Genomic DNA, 12,616 nt, shown 5'->3' with positions numbered 1-12,616 from the left:
AATACATTTTTTACGTACTAGAAGTAGCGATGATACATAGGACCTACTGCTTGTGTAATGTGTCACGCACGTACACATTAAGCCGTAACGGCCGCCAATAAATTGTAATAGTCTGCTGGCGCCACACAAATACAGCTACTGGCCACTGAGTTATGGCATATTTATACTTGAAAAACTTTAATTTTTTAATCTAGTCGAGCAACTATTACAGCTAAAAAAAAGGTATAAGCACGAGGCTATCCAATTCTTACATAAAATCTGTCACTGAATGAGAAAAATATTTTTTTTCTGTGTTATAATTTTCGAGATGTTGAGTTAAAAAAAGGTTAATCTAAAATTTGCTTTTTGCTCACTAAATTTTTCTCTACCACTATTTTTTTAATATTCTCGTTGCCTACTAATTAGTCTTCTCACACTTGAGGGGAGCAAATCCATTTTAGCGTACTCATTTGACATTAACATCATAACTGACTCAATGGGTTGCCCTTCTCTTTTAGAAAAGATTGATTTGAATAGCCCCTCTAGAATTCTTTGCCATTCGGAATTCTTTTCTCTTGTTTTTCTAGAAGTAGTTACGGTATAAACGCTCCCCAATGTTTAAATAATTCAAGACTTTGTTTAAATAATTCATAAATTTGGCTAAGAAAGAACGGAAACTTATTCCCATACCCAATAATAAGTGATACATTTTTTTCTTTCAGAAATTTCAACATTTTGACAAATTAGTACGAATTTGATCACAAAAAAATTTAAAAGCTCTAATAAATTCGAAAAAATAGTACTTTTGTGTATTTTTAAATTGAATTTTTTACGAATTTCCATGATGCATTAAACAGGTAGCAGTAGAAGGTCTGCAATTTTTAGTTTTATATTTATTTGGTCACTAAATTGAGAAATTGTAATTAAGTTACTCTAAACTAACAATCTTTGTTTATGGATTTTGACATTTTAGGTACCGAAAACAAAAACTAAAGACATAGCTCTGGCTGTTTTTACTCTACTGCAACTATCTATTCAATGTGCTTTCTTCTTCTTAATTGGCGCTATAACCGCTTACGCGATTTTGGCCGAGTTTAACAAAGCGCGCCAGTCGTTTCTTTCTCGTGCTAACCGGCGCCAGTTGGACACACCAAGTGAAGCCAAGTCCTTCTCCACCTGATCTTTCCAACGCAGAGGAGGCCTTCCTCTTCTTCTGCTACCACCAGCTGGTACCGCATCGAATACTTTCAAAGCCGGAGCGTTTGTATCCATTCGGACGACATGACCCAGCCAACGAAGCCGCTGGATCTTTATTCGCTGCGCTATGTCTATGTCGCCGTAAAGCTCATACAGGTTATCGTTCCATCGCCTGCGATATTCGCGGCTTCCAACGTGCAAAGGTCCAAAAATCTTACGCAGAATCTTTCTCTCGAACACCCCAAGCGTCGCTTCATCGGATGTTGTCATCGTCCAAGCTTCTGCGCCATACGTTAGGACGGGCATGATGAGAGTCTTGTAGAGTGTTAGTTTTGTTCGTCGAGAGAGGACTTTACTGCTCAGTTGCCTACTTAGTCCAAAGTAGCACTTGTTGGCAAGAGAGATTCTACGTTGGATTTCAAGGCTGACATTGTTATCGGTGTTAATGCTGGTTCCTAAGTATACGAAGTCTTTTACAACCTCGAAATTATAACTGTCTACAGTGACGGGGGTGCCGATACCCGAGTGCGCCGACTGTTTGTTTGAAGACAGGAGGTAATTCGTTTTGTCCTTGTTCACCACCAGACCCATTCGCTTTGGCTCTTTATCCAGTTTGGAGAAGGCAGAACTAACAGCAGGTTGTTAAGGCCGATGATGTCAATATCATCGGCATACGCCAACAATTGTACGCTCTTATAAAATATTGTGCCTGAGCGATTAAGTTCTGCGGCTCGTACGATGCTCTCCAACATCAGGTTAAAGAAGTCACACGACAGCGAGTCACCCTGTCTGAAACCTCTTTTGGTATCAAACGGCTCGGAGAGGTCCTTCCCAATTCTGACGGCGCTGCTGGTGTTGAGCAACGTCATCTTACATAGCCGTATTAGTTTTGCGGGGATACCAAATTTAGACATCGCGGCATACAGGTAACTCCTTTCCGTACTGTCGAATGCAGCTTTGAAGTCGACGAAAAGATGGTGTGTGTCGATTCTCCTTTCATGGGTCTTTTCCAAGATTTGGCGTATTGAGAATATTTGGTCGATGGTAGACTTTCCAGGTCTGAAGCCACACTGATAAGGTCCAATCAGTTGGTTGACGGTGGGCTTCAGCCTTTCACACAATACGCTTGCTAGAACCTTATAGGCGATATTTAGAAGACTAATCCCGCGGTAATTGGCACAAATTGCAGGATCGCCCTTCTTATGGATTGGGCAGAGCACACTTAAATTCCAATCGGCAGGCATGCTTTCATCCAACCATATTTTGCATAGGAGCTGATGCATGCACCTTACCAGCTCCTCGCCGCCATGTTTGAATAGCTCAGCCGGCAGTCCGTCGGCGCCCGCGGCTTTCTTGTTCTTTAGCCGCGTTATCGCTATTCTCACCTCGTCATGATCGGGTAACGTATCGACAATTCCGTCGTCAACGATTGGAGTATCGGGATCTTCATTTTCTCGGTGACATGCGCAGCTGTCACTGTTTAATAGGTTCGAGAAGTGTTCCCTCCATAATTTAAGATTGCTCTGTACGTCAGTCACCAGATCACCGTCTTTGCTCTTACAGGAAAACGCCCCGGTCTTAAAACCTTCTGTAAGCCGCCGAACTTTCTGGTAGAGTTTTCGGGCGTTGTTCCTGTTGGCCAGCATCTCAAGCTCTTCGCACTCACGTATTTCGGCCTCTCGTTTCTTCTTTCGGATAATACGTCTCTCTTCCTTTTTCAGCTCTCTGTAGCGATCCCACATGGCTCGCGTTGCGCCCGATCGCAGTGTGGCTCTATAGGCGGCATCCTTTCTTTCTGCGGCAGCATGACATTCCTCGTCGTACCAATTGTTTTTTCGGCCTCGCCGGAATCCAATTTCTTCTTCGGCGGCGGTACGTAGAGAACGAAAAATGATGCTCCATTATTCGTGGATGCCGGTTTGTTGGGCAGTACTCTCTGAGAGCAGGAGTGAGAGTCGAGTGGCGAATCTTCTGGTTGTCTGTTGTGATTGCAGCTTTTCGATGTCGAACATTCTTTGCGTAGGTAGATGCACGTTTTTTGCTGCACAGAGGCGTGTGCGCAGTTTGGCTGCAACAAGGTAGTGATCCGAGTCGATGTTGGGTCCTCGGATCGTACGTACATCTAATACACTAGAAGCGTGTCTTCCATCTATCACAACATGATCGATCTGGTTTCGTGTTTTTCGATCAGGAGACAGCCAGGTGGCTTGGTGTATCTTCTTATGCTGGAATCTGGTGCTGCAGACTACCATGTTTCGGGCCCGGGCGAAGTCGATCAGCCTCTGTCCGTTACCGGATGTTTCGTTGTGCAGGCTGAATTTTCCGACTGTGGGACCAAAAATTCCCTCCTTGCCCACCCTGGCGTTAAAGTCGCCAAGCACGATTTTTATGTCGTGGCGGGGGCAGCGCTCATAGGAGCGTTCCAGGAGCTCGTCCACCGGAGTGAACGACAGTACTTGGCGACGAAGTCTCTCTTCCACAACAAATCGGACACCGAATTTGCGCTCCTTTACATGGCAGCTGTAGTAGACGTCGCAAGGTCCTATGGTTTTCTTTCCTTGCCCCGTCCATCGCATCTCTTGGATGGCAGTGATGTCAGCCTTTACTCTCGCGAGGACATCAACCAGCCGGGCAGAGGCACCTTCCCCATTAAGGGACCGGACATTCCAGGTGCACGCCTTCAAATCATAGTCCTTAGTTCGTTTGCAGGGGTCGTCATCAGTATAGGGAGGTCTCATCCGAGGCTTTTTCAAACTTTTCATTGGGGGGGATTTTTAAGTGGCGGGTCCCAAACCCAACGCACAACCAGCTATCCTGGAATGTTTCGCCTTCTCACTTTAGCTCACTCCCGAACGGGTGTTCGGAAGCTACCCAGAGGATACGTGGGCTAATCCCGGCCGTTGTGAGCTGCTTGAACCATATGCAGAAGAATCGTCCTGGCCATTCCCAAGTGAATGGCGATCAGTAACTTTCCCCATTTGCGTGGACTTCTACACATGGAACCATCCATTCAATGTGCTTTGCCTATTTCCAAAAACAAAGGGTTTAATTAATAGAACTATTTTTTTAAATTTGAAAAAAACAAAAACAAATAAATATTCTTAATTTTACTCAGAAACAGCCTTTTGTAGTGCCAAACAATTTTTTTGCTGTTTTTTTTTTTGTTTTTTTTTTTTTTAATTTATGTTTAAACAGTAAAAAACGCGTTAAAAATTCACCGATCATGATTTATGATTCCGGTGGCTGTACATAAATACATTAGCCCCTCGGCAAATTGATAGCGTCTCTTTATTTTTACCAGTTTTGACTACTTTTTTAATTTTCATTATTTTTCTAAAAGCATAATCCATTTTGTCTAACAAAAACCGAATAAAATTATTTCATAAGCCTTACATCCCAATAAAAAATTAACTCCAAATGGTATCGCTATGGACCACACCGGTCTATGCGCGACTGCAAGTGAACCAGTTCAGCATAACTTTACATCCCAATTCCACCATTTTTACTAAAATTTCTAGAATAATTTCAGGTATGCAGTTTTATATCATATTTAATTTAATATTGAGAAGTGCAAGCTTGAAGTTGCTAAAAGATCCAGCAAATTTTGTATACAATAATATTTTTTCTTTGACGGAATTGCGTATTTTCTCCATATAAAAAATCGTGAATTTGCTATATTTTATTTAGTGGAATTTCCCTAATTTTTGTATAAAGCTTGAAATTTCTAGTCGATTTTTTATCATATTTTTCTTTGGTGGTATTGCATATTTTCGCTATATAAAAAAGGGAATTTGCTACATTAGAATTAGACGAATTTCTTTAATTTTTGCATAAAATTTGAGGCTTTCATTTATATTGTTTTTTATACATAATAATGAACTTTCAAACAAGTAAAAGGAAAATAGTCAAAGCTGATGAAAATATTGCTGTGCTATCGTTTATCGCGGTCTGTACCTATGTGCATACATAACCACACAAATAAGTATACATATACATAAATATATTTATATGTATGAACATATTTTTATTTAAATTATGCTAGCTTGCATATTGTTTAATGTCAGGCTAAACACAAACGACACTTAAACGGCCAACGATACAGCAAACATAACTAATGTTGCGCATACGCCATGGCACACGTACTTACAACCGCCGTCACTCCCAAAGAGTTCATAATACATAGTGTAGAGAATATACGACAGGCAAAAATACGAGTAGAAACAAGTGAAATTAAAACGTGAGATACTAAAACAACTCGCACTCGCAAAGTACTACAGAGCGCGCAAAAATTGCCGCATCACAGCACACTTGTTGATTTCCCATTTGTCGCGCATAAGCACTCCGTAATTTCGCGCTCTATTTCACTCTCTAACGCATTTGTGTGCTCACTCTCCAAAAACAAACCTTAATTTTCGCTCTCGTCTCACACATTTATCTCACACTCTCGACTCACTCATTTCTATGCTTCCATTTTTATCACCATTTTTGTTATCAGCCATTTTTTGTTTGTAAACAAATAACAGCTGTTAGTAGCGAACAGCTGTCATAGACACACGCCCGCTGACTTGTCTTTCTCGCCACCACTCACCGTCAACAATCGACGCACTGCCGATGCGACGTCAGCGTCGACACAGCGGAATTTCCTAACACACACATTTTCCACTTGTGTTATCACTATTAAGTATTTCTATGTTTTTGTTTTGCTGCACATGCGATTTTCACATCCATATTTGCATACATACATACACATGGTGTGGTATGTATTCTCAGGCGCTCATTGCTTTTGTCATGCACATACACACACATCCATATGCACATAGCGTACATGGGCTCACCGCAGGGCTACTAAATATTTTCGTTTGCCACGTTGTCGAGTGGCTGGCTTGCTGCCTATTTGACGTGTTTGCTTGCCCGCGGCTTCTGTGGCAGACGTGTCTGCATGTGCCCCTTTGTGAGTGGGTGCTACCGCATGCTCAAACACATACTTATACGAGTATATGTCGTTTCCAAATATACGCGTGGATATACCCATGGGGTACATGGGCATCAGTGTTCGCTCATATGTATATGCATTTTTTGCACTTATTTTCCTCTTCCTCCTCTTATTGCCTTGTCAGTACTCATAATATTGTGTGGATTTTTTGCCCTGTCTTTACTCTGTTTGAAGTCAGCACAGCACAGTGAATATGATGACGTCGTCAAATGGTGGCAATACCTATTTTATTATACCAATAATTTTTCACGCTTGCTGTGAACATAAAAGTAAAACGGAATCCCGTGGGCATTATGATCGGAAAAGTCGTTAACTTGAGCCGCCGAAAAGTGAATTTATTTTCTAGGAGTTTTTTGTTAAGGTCTATGCTAATAGCTTTCAGAATTAAAGTCCAGCATTGCGGTAATGAACAGCAACAACACTTGTACTTAAGAAATAGCTACGCAGGTCAATGCGTAGGTCGCGAATGTGCGTCATGGCACAGAGAAACTATTAAAGTGACTGTTAAGTATTTTAACGAAATATTCTAAGCGAATCACTACTAGGAGATACGAGGGTTGTTATTTATATTTCTCGCTTTGGGCATTTCTAGTGTTGTCGAGCGCCATTTGTCATTTGCATTAGCAAATTGGGCATATTTTATCTTAAACGCCCTCAGAACATTTTGAAGTGGGAACCATATTAGTGTTGTTTGCACTGACTTTAAAAATTCATTCCACAAAAGAAATTGAGCTAAGCCTTGAACATTTTCCTACGATTATTTTCCACAATTTTCGATGTGGATTAAAACCACAATGGCCTATACTTTTGCGTCACCTCCTCAGCTGGTTTTTTGGAAGCAACTTTTTCATGGCAGAAATACACTCGGAGGTTCACGATGCCGAGAAGCGATCGCCATTAAAAAAACTTTATTCATCAATTAGTGTTTTAAACCCGGGAGTTCGAACTTCCGAGTGGTAGTCACGCATCAACCTATTCCGCTACCGTGTCCAAATCATCATTTAGCACTGTAAAAAGCTGGTACCACGAATTTTGTCGCAGTCGCTGTTCACTCATCTGCAAATTACGGAATGTTGTCCAAAATCAGTTGTTGTGCCAGAAAATATCGATGCTGTACGCGATATGATTGCGCAAAATTGTCATGTCATATAACGTGAGATTGAGGCTTCCTTAGGCATTAGTATGACGAGTATCAATAATATTTTGTAGCAAAAAAGGTTCATTCGTATTGGATACCACACAGCTTAAAAATGCTCTGCAAATGCGATTGAACAAATTGCTTCAGAAATGGATTCAAATGAACGGAAAGAAGAAGATGATGTTGAAGAATATTTTTAAAACAATAAAACCACCAACCAGCGATGTTAATTTTACTATTGTTAGGCCAGCAATATAATTAGCCACCCTCTTATATGTACCTAGAAGCACCAAAAAAATATAAGGGGTTGCGGGGTCGTAAATCCTTGAAACAACCCCATCGGAAGTGTAAGTATTTTTTTTGCTTTGTTGATCTAAGCTGGGATATTTTTGTCACTAAGGTTCGCCTACTGTCTGAATATTCTTCTTCTTCTTCTTCTTCTTCCTCCTCCTCTTCTTCTTCTTCTTCCTCCTCTTCTTCTTCTTCTTCTTCTTCCTCCTCCTCTTCTTCTTCTTCTTCCTCCTCTTCTTCTTCTTCTTCTTCTTCTTCCTCCTCCTCTTCTTCTTCTTCTTCTTCTTCCTCCTCCTCTTCTTCTTCTTCTTCTTCTTCCTCCTCTTCTTCTTCTTAATTGGCGCGATAACCGCTTACGCGATTTTGGCCGAGTTTAACAAAGGGCGCCAGTTGTTTCTTTCTCGTACTAACCGGCCCTAGTTGGACACACCAAGTGGAAGTCAAGTACTTCTCCACCTGATCTTTCCAAAGGAGAAGAGGCCTTCCACTTCCTGTGCTACCACCAGCTGGTACCGCATCGAATACTTTCAAAGCCGGAGCGTTTGTATCCATTCGGACGACATGACCCAACCAACGTAGCCGCTGGATCTTTATTCGCTGCTAGATGTCTATGTCGTCGTAAAGCTCCTACAGGTCATCGTTCCATCGCCTGTTTTTCCATCGGAATAAAAAAATCTATTACAATTTAAGTCTATCGCCGAAATATTTCCGAAAAATATTAAGATTTACGTGTGCCGGATTTATTTTAAAATGTTTAAAAAAAGATTTTTATAAATAAAATTAGTTTTTGAAATATTTGCTCCAAAAAATCACTTCAGATGATAGAAAAGTTTAAGTTATGAATAAGATCTTTAAAAATTCAACCCTTACTCAAAATAACTCTAATTGCGAAAAAGTTAGAATATAAATGAGTTAGCTTTTCAAGAAAAGAAAACGGTAAGAAAATACTCTTCCAAAGACCCCTTAAAAGTGTAAATCGGTCAAGATTTGACTGAGTTGCTCACTTTTTTCCTTCAACTCACCTTCCAAAAAAGTCAGGAAAAGCATCAAAAATATCAGTATGTTGCTTCATTTTTAAAGATTTTTATACCTTTAAAGCTTATACTCTTGATTATCTGTTTTTTTTTTGGAATAAACAAATGTTTAAAAACTAATTTCATTTATAACCAATTTGATTTTTGAAAGTACTTTAAATCGGAGAAGCTTATGTAAATCTGTACATTTTCCCGAAGCATTTTGACGTAAGTCCAAAAACATAGTTAGTTTTTCAACTCTGATGGAAAACCCGTAACTTTTTTGTTGAGGCTCCCTAATACGCATTTATGTATTTGACGTGTATATCCTTTGTTAGATGTTTGTCCGAGCTCCTGCTTCAAATTGCGCAGTGCCCACAGCTGTTTTCGAACCCAACCGTAGTCACACACAAACTCATTCGACTACAACGACTGAAACCTTCCACTTATTTCCATTTTTTACTGTTTATTTTTATTATTTCTATATTTTGCTGTGTGAAACGAGCTTTCATTTATTGCCGTCCCGCCCAATATTTCTGCGTTTCATTATGTTGATGTGTTTTTCTATAATTGTCAACCGAGGCAGCCGGTTGTTTAGTGCTCGTCCTTTCGTTTCATGTGTATATTTGTATGAAGGCCTTAAATATTGATTTTTAAAACATAAGGATGTACTCCTTGGTGTTTAAGCACTTTTTCGTAATAATTCGAATCTTAAATTGAAAAAAAATTTCACATTTTTATAGTGATGATTTAGTAAGAGATTTCAAGGAGGTTCAGATGGTATTAAATCATTGCTAAAAAGTAGTCATAACCGGGGAAGGCCAAAAAACAAATTGCAAAGTCATTGAACCGGTCCCAAAAGATACCCTGCCGAATATCTACATATAATTCATTAACTATTCAAGGAGTAACTAAGCTCAGTAATGTTAAATTGTTGTTTTTGTGAGATAACTTTGGGCATATGGCTTATGTTGTGACTCATTTCGTTTAGATTTTTTTTGTCATCATTACACCTTTTGAAGAAGGTTCACTGAAACGCAGAAAGAATAATTCAGGCTTTATAGTTTGCTGAAAAACAGAAAGAGAACTCGCTTGTGAAATTAATAGAATGCAGTGTTTTGCTATGAGCTTTACGACGACATAGACATAGCGCAGCGAATAAAGATCCAGCGGCTACGTTGGCTTGGTCATGTCGTCCGAATGGATACAAACGCTCCGGCTCTGAAAGTATTCGATGCGGGACCAGCTGGTGGTAGCAGAGGAAGAGGAAGGCCTCCTCTGCGTTGGAAAGATCAGGTGGAGAAGGACTTGGCTTCACTTGGTGTGTCCAATTGGCGCCGGTTAGCACGAGAAAAAAACGACTGGCGCGCTTTGTTAAACTTGGCCAAAATCGCGTAAGCGGTTATCGCGCCAATTAAGAAGAAGAAGAGTGTTTTGCTAAACATGATTTAAACGTGAAAGCTATGCCAAGAATAAGCGCACAGGGCCTCCTTCTAAAATTTCTGCGGTAACAAAACATGTTAAACCTAGAGAAATTTTTGTCAGTGGCGCTTCTTCATCTAAAGAAATAAGCAGCTTGAACCTAAATTGCCATCCTAATACCCTAAGAAAACGCGCAGAGTCTACTGGAAACCTTAAATATAAAAAGCGCATAACATCCCAAGGCCATAGTAGCCAGTGCTTTAGTTTTTTTTAAGTGGAATAATAATTTATAGTTATTAAGTCACATCATCTTCAGCGCTGACAAAAATTCAAATTCATGGACTTTACTACTGGCAGGACCTACTTAAAGAGCAGCGAATAATGTCAAAACGAGCCCAAGTAGAATGATCTGTGGAGGAGTGGACAGCTTTGAAAAACTAATCCAGGCCGAAAATTTATTTTTTGTCTCGCAGAATGGGTGATCTGTCCGATAAAGACATACTATTGGAATACTTTCTTTAATTTATAATGTTTTCCGCAGATTTCTGAAGCATACTGCAGCAAGACAACGCGCCTACAAAAAGTTGTTCAAGAACGCTGGCTTGCTAGTTTTATAATGGCCAGGCTTAGGTCAAGATTTGAGCTCTTGCAAGAAACTTGTGAGCAATTCTGACAAGAACAGTTTACGTACCAGAAAAGACGTCCATTGAAAATAACGAGAAGCTTAAGGAGTTAGGGGTAGTCAGAGACTCGAAGAAATTATGATTTTCAATCTTTTTTAAGTTAATTGCTTTATTTTACAAAAATAAAAACATAGCATTAATACTCGTATATAGTGGTTTGACTTAACTTAAGCAAAATTTCAAAAAAAAAATTCATAATTGTAAAAATTATCGCTGCTTGTGTGGAGCCCGTTTCCTCAGAAGTCCCTTGCGGTGATCATCACAAGTCCTTGGAGATTCATCTAAAATCAATCGGATAATCTTGTGCCTGATCTAAGCTTTTTTTCAAAATTAACAATATGGGGACCTTACGAAGTATTTTTCAGATTTTCGAGAAAAAACTGACAATTAATTGTTTAAAAATATCGAAATTTTTGAAGAAAAAGTCCTCCGATCAATCACGAGTTTTTTTATATTTTTTAAAAGCAGCAGACATTTTATTGAAATCTACCAAGCGTTTTTAAGTTACAGTGATCACCAGTTCAAAAAACATTGTTTTTAGAAAAACACATTTAAAGTTTTGCTAACAATTTATATAGAGTTATACGAATTATTTAATTGCTTACACTGTGTCATCTTGTCCTAATAGCTTGTGCCATGAGTACGACATCTGGTGATACCCTTAATGCCATTCTGAACTTGCAACCTCTAGATCTTCAAATTCGAAGGGAAGCAATGAAGGCGGCGTACAGGCTCAAGTTAAACGGAGTCTGGGGAAATGAAGTAAGCACTGGCTACTGTCAGATATACCACCAGTTGTCGGAGCGGTGCACACTGTTCTCGATGCCGGTGAACAATCGGGTGCCTGGCATTAGCTTCGGTAGGAAGTATGATGTTTTGATCCCAGATAGAGATCAATGGTTAAGTCCAGAGAACCTATTAACGGGATATCAGCACACTTTCTACACCGACGGATCCAAAAGCAGTGAGGGAAGCGGATCTGAATGGTACTTAGACGAAGACACTACGTACTCCTATGCCACAGGACAATTGGCCACGGTATTCCTTACGGAAGGCTATGACATCTTGAATGTGGCGTACTGGCTAATTGAGAAAAAGTGGCGGGGCAACAGTATTGGAATTTATAGTGACAGTCAAGCTGCACTGAAAGCCCTTGCTAACCCAAGCTGCTCTTCGAAGTTAGTCGGTGAATGTAAGACAAAACTGAACAGGGTGCCTGGACATTGTGATACTACATGGAACGAGTTAATTGACTAACTGGCTAATGAAGGCTCTGGAAGTATGCCACTAGGCCCAGAACCCTTTCTAGGTGTCAATTCCGCATCGATTCAACTATGGATTGACGACTTCATGAGGTCTACCCACAGAGGTCGTTGGTCTGAGTTGAACTCGTGCAGAGTTGCCAAGTGCTTTGGTTCTTTCACAAACAGGAAAACAGCGACAGTAGAAAGGACCTGAGAGTACTAGTGGGTGTAATCACAGGACACAACGTCTTTGATCAGCATATAGCTACCATGGGGGTCGCAGACAGCCCGATGTGCCTATCCTGTCTTGAGAATGACGTCACTGCAGAGCATTTTCTCTGTAGCTGCCCTGCATTTTCCAGCATCAGACTTAAGATATTGGGTTGCGATATACTGAGTATGGATAAAGTTCATACTCTTCCTCTTCCGGATCTTTTAAAAATCCATTCCAAAAATTCATCAATGAATCCAAGAGATTTGGGGAAGAGTGACCTCAAACTAATTTATCCGTTTTACCATCCAGTTTTTATCTTTCCTATCTCTATTCTTTCTACTGAAATCTATCCGGGTGTAGTAAAATGGTCTACTGACTGAGACTTGTCCAACCCCCCACAAATCTAGTCTAATCTAATCATAGCAGCTTCTAAAAATCGATA

The 12,616-nt window shown here is 40.1% G+C and overlaps 1 protein-coding gene across 1 annotated transcript in view; it reads left to right on the top strand.

Annotated features, from left to right (window-relative positions):
* Positions 1–12,616, top strand: part of LOC128863116 (voltage-dependent calcium channel subunit alpha-2/delta-3) — a 58,950-nt gene that overhangs the window by 29,169 nt on the left and 17,165 nt on the right. The gene's annotated exons all lie outside the window — the stretch shown is intronic.

Source organism: Anastrepha ludens, chromosome 5 (assembly GCF_028408465.1).
Source record: "Anastrepha ludens isolate Willacy chromosome 5, idAnaLude1.1, whole genome shotgun sequence".
Classification (NCBI taxonomy): domain Eukaryota; kingdom Metazoa; phylum Arthropoda; class Insecta; order Diptera; family Tephritidae; genus Anastrepha; species Anastrepha ludens.
This window is presented reverse-complemented; position numbering and strand designations above follow the sequence as displayed.